Source organism: Lagopus leucura, unplaced genomic scaffold (genome assembly GCF_019238085.1).
Source record: "Lagopus leucura isolate 7727_CA_CO unplaced genomic scaffold, USGS_WTPT01 Super-Scaffold_100001, whole genome shotgun sequence".
NCBI lineage: Eukaryota > Metazoa > Chordata > Aves > Galliformes > Phasianidae > Lagopus > Lagopus leucura.
Window position 1 is genome coordinate 95,542,257 of NW_024962262.1, and position 12,748 is coordinate 95,555,004.

Sequence of the window (12,748 nt, forward strand, 5' to 3'; positions counted from 1 at the left end):
TGAGCTACTCACATCCAAGTCTATGTCCCTGACTTGGGCCCTAATAGTGAAACTAAGCTGGCCTCAAGCTGGTTTAGTTCACTCCAGCAAAGATTTCCTAATATAGGCAGGCCCTATCTCTTGTCACCCCGTCCCACCCCCTTCTTTAATTTGGCTCTCATGAGTTTTGATGACTGAATTGTTTCCTTCTTTGTTTCTCTGATTACCTTCTTAATCTTCTGCTCCTGAAAGATGCTTAGATCCTCAATCCCTGTACAAATACACTTTTCTTTCTAAGCTTTTCACCAACCAAACAAGGTTTTATTTGTTTATTTAATTTGACATGCCGGGAGAGAAATGATCCCACTTCCTATGGATTATCGAAGTTACAAATAGCTTTACAAGAGGGTAAACAAAGTAAAACTCATGCTGAAACTCCTTTGAACCAGGGACTTTCATTCACTTCCCCACTTTGAATGGAACCTGTTACCCTTGGACCGGCTGGCTCCTGGAGTGCAGACTAATGGCCTCCCTGTCCTCCTGTCCTCCTTCACCAGAGTCACTATGAGTTTCCAACAAGGCAGTCACATGGCTGTGAGCTCACTCTGTGAAGGAGAGTTCTCTCCATCTTGCTTTCGGTTCTACAGCGCAATGCTTCCAATCAGTATGGCATTTTTGCAAAGGTTAAGAGCTAGAAAAATGTGGGGGCAAGTCTGGGTGTCCTGATGAAGGCAGGAATGCTGCATTAATTTTTGCTGGGTGTTTTTTCTGACTCAGAGGCTGGCATGGAAGTATCACTCTGTGCACACACCACCTGCAATATGTGCTTCTGAAATGAAAGAGGCTTGAGTTTGGGCTAAAATGTAGAAGAGCTCAGAGCCAGCAGTGCCAATGGGCTCCCCTGGGACAACAGCCCCCAGCAGCATGCAAGTCACAGGTTTTTGGGGAGCTCAGTCCTGGGGGCTGTGGGCTGTCCTCTCCCTCCACCCCCAGCATCCTGTTCTATCGTTCCATCTGTAATTGGAAGGCATGTGTGGATGAATTAAACATAGCAGGGCAGATGAGAAAACTCTCCCTCTTAGCTGGCTGAATGAGCAAACTTAACTGAGCCTGTTACCCACTGAGTATCGTGCCGACATGCCAGGGTCTGGTTTCCTTTGAGCTCGCCCTTTCATGCGGAGTCCCTTAGTGCCCCCCGCCTTGCTCTGCACAATGTCAAACAGCTGGAGCTCCTCCGGCCCCAAGGAGGAGCCTTTGCATATGATGGCAGCAACAGTGGGAATTTTGCCTGGGATTGCAGAGGGTTGGGGCTGAGGATCAGGATGCTCTGGCAACTCCCAAGGGGGATGAGTCCCCCCACAAGCCACGCCTGTGGAAAAAGTTTTCAGGGAATGGGGCTAAAGGAGAGGGTTTGGGCTTTCTCACTGCTTTGAACTTCAGCAAGGTCAGTGGCACCCTGAGGGCAGTTCTGCTGGGTGGTTTGAAATAAATGGGTGCCAGCCCAGAGGTAGTATCTTCAGCACAGTGAGAGTGGATGTTCACAAGCGGGACTGCTGCTGTCTCATCTGGGGGTTCACGGGGGACACTGCTGCACAAGCCATCATGCTGCTCCAACCTCTAGGAGTTTTTTCAAGGGAAGAACAGTAAATGAAGGGTGCTGCTGCACCCCACATTTCCTCCTCCACAAGGATATATGGTGAAAGTAACCCTGCAGGGCTGCAATCCCAGCCTTTTTTTCCCTACCATTAAACAAGCCCCAGGGCAGTTCTTTACAAAGGGTAGCTTTAATTCTTCTCCTCCTCTCTTTCTTCCTTCCTCTGTAAGCCTAAAACTCGTCAGGCCTAATTCAATTCCTGTTTTAATTTTGAACAGTTTACGACTGCTCTAAATTAGGAAACCACCGTTTTTCAGACAAGACAGGTGCTAGAGGTCTCAGCACTTGTAAAATTAGACCACTTAGTGAGGTGTCTACATATGGATTTAGCACCTAAGGACTGCGCTTCTGAGAAACTAAAAGAAAATCTTGGAATCTAGGAAACTGGTTTTTAAAAGATAATTAGACAGCAAAGTTAACGTGGAGGAAGGAAGTTTGTGTTCAACTTGATAAGTGTGCCTGTTTGGGTGCAAGCTGAAAAGCTGTTGATAGGTATTCCCTTGGAACTCCAGAAACCCTGCAGAAAAATCAGTTTTGACATTTTCAGTACCCTTGTCATAAAAGAAAGAAACCCAAAACCAAAAAGAAAAAAAAAACCATTAAAAAAAAAAAAAAGCAACCAAAAAGTCCTTCAGAACATCCTTAGTCACAAGAAACAAGCGAGCTAGAAGTATAGATTCCTCCTACAGGTTCAAGTGAAAAAGAATAACTCTGAAACCTAAATAAAGTGAGGATAATCTTTCTCTTTTACTTCCTTTGACTGAAGGACTTCAGATTTAGAAACTACAAATCACATTTATCATCTGTGCTCTGCACAGGGCAAAGGAGTGAGAAACCTTACCGTAGTGTGCTAACAATTCTAGCCTGACTTTGCAGTCGCAGAAGATTTGTTTTAAACTGACCTTTATTGAAGGGCTTTGAAAGACTGAGGATTTCTCTGCACCTTTGGGTAAATTTAATAGTACGTATGTTGTTGGGTTTGGGAATTTGTATGTCTTTTGGGATGAGGGGAGGCAGTGAGCAGGAGTTGGTTTGGTGTAATCTCAGGGATTGGTGTCATTGCTTCTTTTGAAAATGCATGCCTCAGATGATTTCCAGAGACCTGCCAGGGATAGCTGGGAGAAAAGTTCTTCTCCTTCTTGTCCTGCTTTTCTTCATTTACATCACCTTCAGAGAAGCTGTACTTATGGGCTGACTGGGGGAGTCAGTCACTTTCCTTGAAACCAGCTGCCTAAATCACACATAGCTGACCTCTTTTGGAAGAGGCTGTGTTCATTTAATAAAATATTAACCCCAGCACTCTGGGGGAAAACAGCAGTTTCTAAAATAAGTGGTTACGCTCATCTTATTTCACCTGCAAAGTATTGCCTCCTACACAGTCATCATTTTCCCTCTTTCTCTGCCTACATTTTTGTTTCAGATGTCTTGACATCCTCATCCAGATCGTCTGCCATGAATCCCAAAGCAGCACAAATGGGATATGCTCTCCTGGAGTGAATGAGCCTGTAGGTGATGCCAGACAAGTGAAGGACCTCCGGTCCTTTCACAACCATTGGTTATGTCTGTGGGGCAGATATGCATGTGTTTGAACTCCATTTGCACTAACAGGGAAATTGAGGCACACAGTGATGACAGGGACCGGTCTGATCCCACCCTGCTTGCCATCGCCAGAGCCAGGAGAGGGAATGTAATTCTCCCACAGATCCTGACATGGCATGAAGTGATGTGACACAACGGCCCTGCAAGGCTTGGTGTTGATGATCTTCCCTGAAGAGTGTGGACAGCTGAAGTCACCCAGCTTGTGAAGCTCCAGGCGTGAATGGTGGCTTCTACATCCCTTCAGCAGATGCCTGCTGGGATCTGGCAGACCACAGGAAAGCTGCCCTTCCCTGGGAAGCTCAACAGGTGCTTGGCACTACTCCTCCAATCCTTTCCAGGCTCGGTCCCACAGAGCAACAAGGTCAGTCAGAAGGCCTTCCACGACACCTCCACTGGTGTTTATCTACAGCCTGCTTTCACAGCCCAAACATTGCCCCCAGCGACCCCAGGATCCCGCTCCCTCCTGGCACGACCGCAGTGCCCGTTGGCGCTGCCCATCCCACCCGGCCGCAGGCTGGGACGGCGAGGCATGGCTGCCACGTCCCCGCCGTGCCGGGGAGCCCCGCCGCCCTCATCCCACAGGCCACCCCGCTGCCCCAGCGGCCGCCGCGGCCTCCCTGCCGCTCAAACCAAACTTTTCGGCCCAACTTTCCCGCTTCCGCCTGCCGGGAGGAGCGCGGTGGCCGTGCCGGAGCGGCTCGGCGGGTGTCGGCGGTTGCCGTTCGGGGTAGGCGACGGTCAGACGATGCCGGTTATTGTTACTGCCGGGGAGGGGAGAGGTGGCGGCTGCTGCCCGGCTTTTTAGGTAAGAGAGTTTATTTGGTATTTTCTCTCTCCTCTGGCTCCTCCTCTTCTTCCCTCCTCCTCAGGGGGAGGGGAGGACGCTCAGGAGCAGGAGTAGCTGGAGCAGGGAATTGTTTGGGAGTTCAGTCATCCAAAAGCTGTCACCCGTATGGAGGGTCTGGCTCCCCGTGCCCCAGCTCCCCTTCCCTCCTCCTCCTCCTCCTCCTCCTCCTCCTCTTTCTTCTCCTCCTCCTCCTCCGCCCGCGCTGCTCTCCCCGCCGCGCCTCCGCTCTGCATATAACCAGCGCAAAACTCCGCCGGCACCCCAAGTCCAGGGCCCCCACCTTCCTCTCCCCTTCTTCCCAGATCAGGCTTTTTCCTTTCTCTCTCTTTTCTCTTTTTCTTTTTTTCTCGTTATTATTATTATTTCTCTCTCTCTTTCTCTCTCTCTCTCTCTCTCTGTGTGTGCTGAATTCCCCGCAGATCCGGCCTGGAAGTTCCCAGCTCCTGGAGTTAAGCCTCTTTGTTGCTTCCCTCCGTTTCGGGCACGGCCGCGTTCCCCCCTCCCCCGTCTGCTGGGCCCGAGCCCCCGGTGAGTGAAGTGGAGGGGAGTGGGCTGGGGGGCGGCTGCTGGGGCGGCCGTGGGGCACGGGGCTTCCCCCCTCCTCACGCCTCAGTGGTGGTGGTGGTGAAGCTCTGTGCTGGAGTTGGGGAAGTTGCTGTCGGGATGCTGGGAAGGGGTCAGCGGACGCGCCAAGGAGCTGACAAGAGAGGAGCGACATCCTGCCAGCCCCTGCCATGTGGGGCAGAGGGTTGTGGTGGTGCAGGTGGGTCTGTGGAGCGGGTCATCCCCTCCCAGACCTTCCTCCTCGGCCAAGCGGCTTTAATGGTGGGCCCAGAGCGTGTACGCGCCGTGGTGCACTGGCACTTTGCTTAACCTTCCCCAAAAGCTGGGTCTGCAATGTCGCCTCGTCCCTACCATCAACTGGTCATGGAGCGTGTGGTGGAGAGGGGGAGAGGGAAAAGCTGTGCAAAAAGCCGTGTTGCTTCAGCTCTTGTCAAAAGCAGATGGGAGTTTGCAGACAAGACTCAGCAGAGTCATTTTGGTGCGTGCTGTGTGAAGGGGTTGTGCTGCTGATGCAGAGAAAAGCATGGGTGGGTAATCAGCGAGCACAGTTTCTGTCCTTTTCTTGTGCAATTGTAGCTTTTTAACTCTGGTGCGATTTGGGTTTGGGGTGGAGATTATCTGCTCTGTGGCGGGATGCTGAGGGACTTGTGCCTATGTGCCTCCTGGCCACTTGGGCTCTAACTTTGGCAGGTCCTCTTGGTGGTGACTGCAAATGGAAAGTGTGCTGGGGGCAAAGTGGGATGAGTAGGGATTGGTAGCTGTGTCCAAATGAAACTTTCTAAAATCCCCCCACAAATACTGATGCTTACTTTGAAAAGTTGCAATAGGCTTTTCCCAATAGCCCCAGCGGGCAAAAGATATTTAATAGAAATCCTGTGTCTTTGAGCACTTCCTCAACTAATTCAGGTACCCTGAGTGTGATTTCACTGGTGTTGTGGGAAAGACAGTTCAGGTCTATTAAAGGTTTTTTTTTTGTTGTTCTTGTTTGTTTTAAAGAAACTCTCTTGACCTCTCTGCAGCGTTATGCAAGTGGGATAACAGGCTTCCACACACGCTGCGCGCCCGCCTGTAATTCCAGGCGTGTCCTAAGCTGTTAAATTTTCTTGGTGTCCAGTTCTAACTTCTACATCGCTACTATGTTATCTTTTTGATAAATGCATTTGCAATCTGTCATTAAATTTCTTTTCCCATGTGCTAAAAAATAATCACTGAAAACATTAGGAGGATGTGGGTGCTTTTACAAGTAGGATTTTAACCTGGTTTTCTTCTGTTTTGAAGTAACTGCCTCGATGTGCCTACGTTTAGTGGAAGGCTCTTAAACATATATGCATGTCTACACACATACATGGACAAGACCTTTTTTTAATGGGTTGGATATTGAGGTCTATGGCTCTGGGGACGATTTCAAGCAGAAACATTTCACAGGTTTGCAAGGACGATTTGTGCTGTTTATTTTAAGTGACCAAAAGAAATGAAGGTGAAATAACTTCCTTTGCTAATAGGAGTCATCTTGGGACCTGCTAATGTAAATAGCACAATTAGGGAAAGCTGTGAGCTCCCCACTGAGTGCGTGATACTCTCTAACAAATAAACAGAGTTTTGTTCTATGTACTTTTCTAAAACACCCATTCCCCAGATACGATTGCAGGACTTTTACCTGTTGTGTACAACACAGACAAGATCTCAATAAGTGTTTGCTGTGAGGGCTGGAGTCAGCAGTCCTCCCTGCTGGTGTAGTTCCCATTAGGGAAAAATGAAGCAGGTTCATCTGAAGGGTGTGCAAAGGTCCTTGCAGATTTGGCAAATAAGTCCTGTTTTCTCCTTTTCTAATACACATGCATGCACATAGGACCATTCTTTGAGAGAAATCCCAGCACAAGTAGCTGAATCCACACACATCTCTGCTTTGCACAAAGAAGAAATTTTACAGGTGAATGTATGTGCTACAAAATAGAGCGAGAGGCTCTGAACTACTGCAGGGTGAGACTGAGCGCCCCATGTCTGCTGAGGTTTTCCAGCCTTTTGGGTATAAGACTGAACAGCTCAGAACTGCGCTTTTTCAGAAGACAGGTGAATTATTGCCCTCTCACTTCTTGAACTAACAGCTCTTTGTAAGCTGGTGGAGCCTCCTGTCCAGCACAGAGCATGCAGGTGGGGTCAGGAAAGTAAGTAGCCTGCATGGTTCCCATCTTACCCAGAGATCGGAGGGAATGCTTGCTTTTCCTTTGTGAAGAGCAGATCTAAATTTTTGTAGTTTCTCTTCATTGTTGGATGACTACACTTGATTAAAATGCCAACAAATCCACCTGTCAGTGCTTCCTGGCCTCTTCCCTAATTGTGTGTCCTCACAAGCACAGGCTGTGACCCTACGTGACAAATCCCTGTTACTTCTTCTGCCTGGGCTGGTGAGCAATAGAGGCAGATGGACACTCTTCAGGTGGATGAGGTTTAAATGTCGAGATGCTTGGACTGCCCACAGGCAATGTGTGTGCATTGCACAAGCTTAAACAACTTCCTTTGTAGCCCCATGCCTCAGTCCCCTATCACAAAAAATGGTGCAGATGGGGTGAGAGCTGAGGTGGGGCAGTCGTTGGAACCATCATGCCAGTCAGCAGCACCAGCCCTCATGTCTCTCAGAGCAGAGCTCCAGCTCAGTCAGCCTCAGTGACTCAGCCCACAAGAAACTGGAGCAGCAGCAGACCAGCGTAGCTCTGGCTTAACAGAAGTTTCTTGGTAGAATAATGGTAGATTGGTCATTCTAATGCCTGATATTGAATGCCTAGGGAAAGTGGAGAACAATTGCCTTGGACTTCTTTTATGTACAGTGATGTTTTGGTGCATTACTGCTGGCATGTTGTGGACCACGAATTGCAGATCTCTTGGTTCAAACCATTGCCTTCTAGGCCAAAAACTCTATGCTGCAGAGTCTGCTGTTGGGATGGGGTGTCCCACAGTGCAGAAGCTCTCTTGCAAAACCTCTGCAGACTTCCTGTTTCTGGTTAGACTGAAAACATCCTGAGGGAGAAACCTGCTGTTGTGTACTCTGGTGCTCTTGTGGTCAGTCCCAGCTTAAAAGGTTGTGGCTTCTTACAGTGCCTGTGCCACAAGGACAGTTTGAGGAGAGTAGGAAATAAAGGAGTTGCAGGTCCTGGTGAAGACAACTTTCCATTTTTCTAAATGTGTTTTGGGTGACTGTCTGACAAAATGCATCTCTAACGTCTTTTTCTTATTTCCTGCTCTTTGGTTTCATCCTTCTTGGCCCTGAATCATACGGCATTGTTTCCGTTGCTTCGTTGGCTGAACGCAGCGCTCAGAGCTTCATTTCTGGAGGCAGCGCTTGCAGGATGGGAAGCTTTTAAAATTTGCTTTGTGTGCATATTTGTGCTTCAGAGTTCTTAAAATCTTCCCTCCGTAGGAGCTCGGGCTCCAGCAACACAGCTGCAGGAGTGTTGGTGGAAAGTGGAGACAAAAATGGTGTGAGTACAGTGGGAGCAAGCTGGCTGAGGAGCTCAGAGAGCTGTTGTTGTGGGGAAAAGCCCATAGCACTCACATGGTTCTGAAGGGTTTTGTACACAAACAAGGAACAGACCACTGCCTTGAGGAGCCTGCATGCTCCTTCTATTGAATGGCCTCTTTTCGTCCCTGAAAAAGGCCAAACGGGCTTAGGAACTCAGCTGGCCCCGATGGAGCTGTTAGCAGAGCACCTGGCGCAGTGAGGCTCTGTGCTGAGAGGGGCTCTCGGGGCTGCTCTCCTGCCTTGCAAGAGTGCTCCAGTAAGAGCCAGAGCCAATTTATTTTGGCTCTGGTGGGACCCGTGGAGGAAAATGTGCTTCAGGGAGCGTGTGGGACGTGCTCAAGCTTCTTCACCCTCTCTGTGGGCAGCATGCCAGCACAGAGGTGAGAGCCAAACTTTACCCTTGCTTTCAGCTTGGCTGCTCTGGGGAAGCTGCTGACCCGTGGCCAAAGCCTCCCCTAAGCCCCCTCTATAGATGTGAGGAGTGCGACTGCACCTTGTGTCCATGGCAGTGGGTTGGAGGCTGGCTGGGCCAAGTCCAAACCATGCAGCAGCACGTTGCCCCTGTGAAAACCCACTCTTGTTGAGATCACAGGGTTCTGGGGCTGTGGGCTCTCTGTGTCTGTAAAAGCCAGATGGTGGCTTGGAAACTAGTCACTTGTTGTGAGCTTCTGTGACATAGGCAGTATGTCCCAAGCCCTATGGTGGCAATGCCATTTTTTTTCAGCAGAGTCTATAAGATTAGGCAGCAAATCCTACCATTACGCAGAGCCATGGTCCTACAGCCCTACCAAATACAAGGAGGTACTCACTGGCTTCAATGTCAGTGAATCTGAACAAGCTTGTGTGTCTAAAGAGTGTGCATTGAGCCTCTCTCCTGTGTTGTTTTCTTGTAATCAGAGGAGCGGAGAGGGAAAGGGTGTGAAAATCCCTGTTAGTGCTGTATCTTCAGCTCTGAAAAAGATAGATTAGGCAGAGCCCTGTGGATCACTATGTTGAGTGTATTAAGAAAACTCACACAGGTATAAACCTACAGAAGTAGTATTTAAGAAGTAAACCTCAAATGTGGATACGCTGGCCTGAAAAACAGCATTTATGTGAAAAAGGCACATGCCTCTGGTAATGTCACTATGATTATTCTGCTACACGTAGGTAGAGCAGCCACCTTGCTTAGCCATGCTTTTGCTGGTGAAGAGAGCTAGGTTCTGCTCTCTGCCTTGCAAACTTTTGCCCACGTTGGGGCAAATTGCTCTTTGCCTCAGCTCTCCACCTGCAGAACCTGTGAGTGGCACTTCCCTGCCTCCTGGTGGTGCTGAGGGTAGATCTACTTAGAGATGCAGAGACACCATGGTTTTGCTGGCTGCTGAGAAAGCTCTCTGGTTAGGACCACTGTTGGTTTCAGCAGAGAACCTCCTGTGGTGTTGGTAGCCCAATAGGAGGCTTTGCGGTCACCTCTGGGGATATCCATCCATGTATGCAGGGTGGATGTGGGCTCTGGTTTTGGTCGGGAGGGTAGGCTTGGTGTCAAGCTGCTCTCTGAGCTTGACCCCTGGGGAGTCTAGCGTAGGTAGTAGCACTGCAGCTGCAGTGAATTTATTACTCCAGCCAGCAGTGGTACAGAGGAGCCATTGTAATCTTATGTACTGTACAGTGTATATCTCAACGAGAAAAGTGCCTCCTGTTTTTTTTTCTTTCCCCCTCCTCTCCATCCTTTCACATCTAGCCTTATGAAGTTCCACCCCTTAAATTGCAAATTTGGCCTTATCTTCAAAGAAGTCCTTCGGTGCCAAGGTTTTAAAGGTGGGGAGGAGGCAAGAGCAAAAACATAATCCATTAACAGCCCAGTTGCCAGAGAAAATGTTTTTTAAAACAAAATCTGAAACTTTAGTGTTTGAGATCCAATGCCAAGATTGAATACAAGTATGGGCCTTGTCCCCCAAGAGTGACAGCACTGGGAATATGCTGGCAGAGACCATGGAACGAGGATTCTTGTGCATGCACGCACACAAATAGACAATTATTTGGAAGCCAATGGAGTTCTGGATGCTGAATAATAATTTACTTCATCTAGTGCCTTCTGTTCCAAGTTGTTCCCCAAGCTGCAGCTGACGTGGAGAAGCCTTCTCGCTTCTCCAGCCCTCTGCTGGATAGCAGCCCCCTCTGGGGCAGGAGGGCAGTGCTTGCCTGCACGTTCCTCAGCCGTGGGTGGTAGAAGGGGTGAGCTGGCCCCACTTCTCCAGAGCCTGGCACTGTCAGCAAGTGATTCCTTTGGGCCCCTTGAACCTAAGATGATGGGAATATGATTTTTTATTTTATTTTCCCAATGAATGCTGCTTGTTTAACAAGCCCAAGCTTTGTCAGTCTGGAGAGGTGGGTTTGAATCACAGTAAAAGGAGAGGTTTTCAAAAACATGCTGGGTGGGATTTTTCAAAAGCACCTGGGATGACTTAATTATACTTACTGAGATGTGTGCATTGAGGGACTCGACAGCTCTCCCCTTGCTTTTAAATACAAGGTCACTGTTGGCACATCTGTGGGATGGTCCCACTGTCACCATGTAGCAGCTGTACAAATCATTCCCAAACACCTACTCTCACATGGAAATGTAATCTTTACTTCAAAAGTTCTTCAGATACGAGGGTAGAGGCCTCAAGCTGATGGTTGGCTGTGCTCTACAACCATTTGGCATGTTAGCTTGGTGGGATCAAAGATGCTAGAGAAGGAGGGGAGTCAGTACTAACATATGAGGCTATGTGATGAAGACCAGCCAACCCTGTGAGGCAGGCAGCAATCTATCAGTGAGTGCTAGCTGCACTCGCATGGTACACAAATATACAATACAACCTGTGGAGCCCCACTGATTGCCCCATGAGGTCTGCTGACTTCTGAGCAAGCAAGTCAACTTTTTACAAAAGGCACTAAAATAGGCAGCAAAGTACTTGCTAAAACTGGGTTTTCCTTGTGATTTCCTTGACTGCAGATTTGGGGAGGAGAAACAAGCATGAAGAAGACAACGTCAAGAGCAAAGTGGCAAGTCATATTTAGTGTTGATGTCTGATCACCTCACTTGCACTCTGCTCTACAGTCTGACCCCTGGGATAACTTCAGACCTTCAAGCCACTTCAAAGAACCATCTTAACAAAAATTTCCCAATCTAGTGACCAAGAAAACAAGCAAAAATTTCAGCAGCCACAAAAATTTGAGTATAACCCAGTTTTTGCATAGCTTAAGCATTGAAGATAAGTAGAGTTTTCTTAACATTGCCTCTCTGGGTGAAGGCCTGAGGAAGACCTGCCATGCTTTCTTCCCCTCCCCACCATATCGCATAGTGGTCTAAAGGTTTAACCAAGATTAGGACTCAGCTATGCTAGACACTGCTGGCCTGTAATGGGAGACAGTTCCTATATCTTCACTCAAGACAGCAAGACAAATGGAGGGTGAGAAATGAAAGTAAAGCATGAAAAAGTTCATGTGTGCCTTGGAATCACTCAGCGTGTCAGGGCTGGAGATTAATGCAGGCCCCATGTTTCCTGGTAGCCCCACATTGGGCTCTTGGGGTTGGTAGTGTCTTGCTGCTACAGAGAGCTGTAGTAGTGCATGGCTAAAGGGAAAGGGAAGGAAGGAGCCAGTTCTGCCTTGAGTTCTCCTTGTCAGCTGGTTATCAGCCATGGCCTGGTGCTTTGAAAGACAGTTGGGAGAGCAAAGAGCCAGTGTAGTAAACGTGCACACTGCAAGCAAAATGATCTAATTACATAAATGCTGTGTACCTTCTTTCTTGGGGTTCTGGGACCGTACTCTGGAGGCACTGGCTCTTGGTACCCAAGACGAGGATGAGGATGTACAGGACTGCCCAAATGCTAACCAACTGCTTGTGGGACAGCAGAGCCTGTCTGGATGGGGAAATGGGGAACTATCTCTCAAAAGAGGATTGGACTGCTTCCCCCCTCACTGTCATGGCTGACTTGCAGTGCTAAGTTTTAGGGAGCAGGTGGGGATGCATATTTATTCTCCTCTGGCACCTGTGTGTTTGTGAAGAGCTGTAGGCAAACCCTCTTGGAGGGCTGCTCGTGGCTATGTCCTGCTGTGTGTGAGCAAAAGTCTCAGCTGCAGTCAGAGGCTTCTAGCATGGAGGAATGCTTTGGAATGTTTTAATGGCATCATATTGCCAAAGGCTCTGGCTGGGTGCAGGAGATGACTCCTTCCCCTGCTCTGTGGAGAGCCCATTTGAAGCAGGATTCCTCTGTTTTGCAAGTGGGTTTCATTCTGCCTTCTGCAAGCAAAGTAATTTAATTGCAGGAGAGATCACTGATGCAGTATTTGGGCCCTCATGGTTCATCTGTGGCTCAGTAAGTGCCTTTGAAGCAGGAGGGTAATGGGAGATGCCAGACAGCTGCATAGACAGAAAGTTTTCTTTGTTGTTTTTTGGTACCAGTTTGCTCCTTGTGCATTAAGGACTGTGAGGAGGCACAGACATAGTTTCTGTTCACTGGATTGGCAGTCTGGGGGATGGGGAAGGTGTCGAAAAAATGTGTTGTGGCACCTATCTGTCTTCATTCTTAGTGAAAATATCTTCTTCCAGCATCCACATCCT

General features: G+C 48.6%; 1 protein-coding gene across 5 annotated transcripts in view; it reads left to right on the forward strand.

The window, feature by feature from the left end:
- The first annotated feature begins 4,457 nt into the window (after window positions 1-4,457).
- The window catches only part of BOC (BOC cell adhesion associated, oncogene regulated), a 44,046-nt gene continuing 35,755 nt past the window's right edge, over window positions 4,458-12,748 (forward strand). For 4 of the 5 annotated variants that reach the window (XM_042866680.1, XM_042866682.1, XM_042866681.1 and 1 more), the window contains exon 1: window positions 4,458-4,607. The gene's annotated coding sequence lies outside the window, so the exon portion shown is untranslated. The remainder of the gene's footprint in view (window positions 4,608-12,748) is intronic. The other variant, XM_042866684.1, reaches the window with a different exon arrangement.